The 3,079-nt window shown below is 48.9% G+C and overlaps 1 pseudogene; it reads right to left on the minus strand.

Moving 5' to 3' along the window:
• Positions 1 to 137, minus strand: part of LOC102873928 — a 3,786-nt pseudogene extending 3,649 nt beyond the window's left edge.
• Between the last annotated feature and the right edge of the window lie 2,942 nt (positions 138 to 3,079).

The raw sequence follows: 3,079 nt of genomic DNA on the forward strand, positions 1-3,079 counted from the left end.
TCCTTCTCCCTTTCCTCTTGTGTTTCTGTGTTTTTCAAGCTCAAATTCAAACCTGAATTTATCCAGAAACTCCAGAACTCACACTCTCTACACTACTAGTCCATTGTTTTTTTACTAACCAGACCGCCAATCTCCATCTTCCCCTAATTTAATCCTCTCTTCTACAAAGTTAGACCAAGCCCTCAGGCCATAACGATGAAGATGCTGACAAGCTTCTGGTTGCAACAGTTTCATTTCAAAGGAAATGGACCTCTCTTAACTAAATTTCCATTTCTAGTTTTTTCTCGCTATTAAAGAACTTGCATATCTAATAAATATTTAATAGGAATTCCCCTCCAGGTGAATCCAGGCCCCTCAGCACCTCATTACCATGTCTTAGAATAGTATCCTCATTGTCACATGCTTAATTATGCTAAGAAAGAATTGAATCGTGTGGCTGTTGGGATCAGAAGGCGATTAAATTCACTTGGCAAGACTCTATATGTGAGTATGTTGTTATATGTGGATATGTTGTTATATATGTTGTTATATATGTGAGTATGTTGTTATGTTTGGATATGTAGTTATATATGTGGGTATGTTGTTATATATGTGAGTTTGTTTCTATATGTATGAGTATGTTGTTATATATGGATATGTTGTTATATATGTGGACATGTTGTTATATATGTGAGTATGTTGTTATATATGTTAGTATGTTATATGTGGATATGTTGTTATATATGTTGGTATGTTGATATATATGTGAGTATGTTGCTATATATGTGGGTATGTTGTTATATATGTGAGTATGTTGTTATATATGTGAGTATGTTTTTAATATATGTGTGTATGTTGCTATATTTGGATATGTTGTTAAATAGGTGGGTATGTTGTTATATATGTGAGTATGTTGTTATATATGTGAGTATGTTGTTATATGTGGATATGTTTTTATATATGTCTGTATGTTGGTATATATGTGCCCACGACCCTGGCCCCGAGGGCTCGCAGGCCAGGGCCACAAGGGAATCCCCCAAGTGGGTGAAGAAACTGGAAACCCAGGCCTCCCACCAGGAATGCCTGGCAGGGCCCCTTTGGAATCACCGAGCAGAGGGATGCCGCCCCCGGGATCTGAACCTTAATCAAGCTGTGTTTCTGCTAGCTCCTCCCCTGAGACTTCTGGGACAAACACCAAGGAAACAAACACAGCAGCACCCCCGACAGCAAGGAGCATATTCCCATGCCGGGCCTCCTCTCGCGAGCAGGTGAGCCGCACGAGGAGGACTCCCATTACTTTCAAGTGCCAGGAGATATTGGGCCTTCTGGCTCCACCCTCCCCCTCAAAGCAGGCGTACCCATCACAGACATCTTTTGGGAGCACCAGGCCCCTTGGGCCTGGAGCTTTCCCTGAAAATCAGGCCGGCTCCTCAATCCAGGTGGCTCGCAAGGACAAGGGATGGCCAGTGGGGCCTGGCCCGCTGGCCAACGGGCGTGTCCCTAAGCTGGGGGGCTTCTTGCCACCCAGAGGCACCTTTCGGACTCCGCCAAGTGCCCGAAGCCCAGAGGAAGGCCTTCTGGGACACCCGAGCGAGCGTTGTGGGGAGCCTCGGAGCCGCAACACACAATGTGTTCTGGCCCAGGCCTCCCCTTTGGTCCCCTGGCAAGGAGGACCCCAGTGCCATATACAGCCCACCAGGGCGAGAGGCCTTCAATTCTCGCCAGTGGGCAGCCGGGCAGCGGGCACCCTCGAGCCCGGCCCTCTCATGCCCTTCCTTCCGTGCCCTCCTTCCTCCCTCATGCTCTCTCGCTGTGACCGTACAGTGGACTGGAGCTTGAGCTCCATGGGCTTGGCGGTGGCAGGGCAGTGGCCCCGTGCCTGCCCGCCACCTCCCCACCCCCCACAAGCCACATCCCCACCTGGCCCCCACCCACAGGGCTTTGCTCGGGGAGAGGAGGGAGGCAGTGAGTGGCAGAGCGCAGCAGAGCTGGGATGGTGGTGGATGTGGTGGTGGTGGCCTTTGATAAATAAGAGACTCACCCTTCCCTCCGTACACACCCCCACACACACACACACAAACACCCCCCCTTTGCTTAACCTTTCCTGAGGTGCCTGCCTAGCCTCACTGTGGAAGCAGGTGGCTGAGGTGCCCCGCAGCAAGTGTGGACGGGGCTGCTGCGTATGTAGGCCTAGCTCCAGGGAGACTGGCTTGGCTCCAGAGCGAGGCCGGCCACCATGGAAGACAGACGCCTTTCCAGTGGCTCCTGGCAGCGAGGTCAAGGACAGCGAAAGAAGAGGGTCTGGATACAGAACCAGCTGGCTGTCCTGAGGGCGGCGTTCGCAGAGAGCCCCTATCCAGGCATAGCGAGCCGAGAGCAGCTGGCCGAGAAGACAGGGGCCCCGGAGTCACAGATCCATGGCTGGTTCGAGAATGAGCGACGACGCAAACAGGCGGCCAAACGCCCAGCCCTGGAAAGCGTAGGGGACCAGGCGGCAGGCGGCGGCGTGTCGGCCCAAGGATGCAGCCCTCCTCGCAGGCGGACGGCCATCACGACCACTGAGAGCAGGGTTATATATGTGAGAATTTTGTTATATTTGAGAGTATGTTTTCACAGGTGGATATGTTCTTACATATGTGAGTATGTTGTTATATATGTGAGTATGTTGTTTTAACTGGATATTTTGTTATATATCAGGGTATGTTGTTATATATGTGAGTATGTTGTTATATGTGTGAGTATGTTGTTATATAGGTGAGTATGCTGTTACATGTGTATATGTTGTTATATATGAAGGTATGTTGTTGTATATGTCAGTATGTTGTTATATATGTGAGTATGCTGTTACATGTGGATATGTTGTTGTATATGTGTGTATGTTGTGATATGTGTCAGTATGTGGTTATATATGTGAGTGACTCTGAGAAGAATGGGAATCCCAGAACACTTGATCGTTCTAATTAGAAACTTATACTTGGACCAGGAGGCAGTAGTCAGAACAGAGCAAGGGAACACTGCATGGTTCAAAATTGGGAAGGGCATACGCCAGGGATGCATCCTATCTCCATACCTTTTCAACCTTTATGCAGAACAGATTATC

Source organism: Elephantulus edwardii, unplaced genomic scaffold (genome assembly GCF_000299155.1).
Source record: "Elephantulus edwardii isolate Elephantulus edwardi_28Jun2011 unplaced genomic scaffold, EleEdw1.0 scaffold01450, whole genome shotgun sequence".
NCBI lineage: Eukaryota > Metazoa > Chordata > Mammalia > Macroscelidea > Macroscelididae > Elephantulus > Elephantulus edwardii.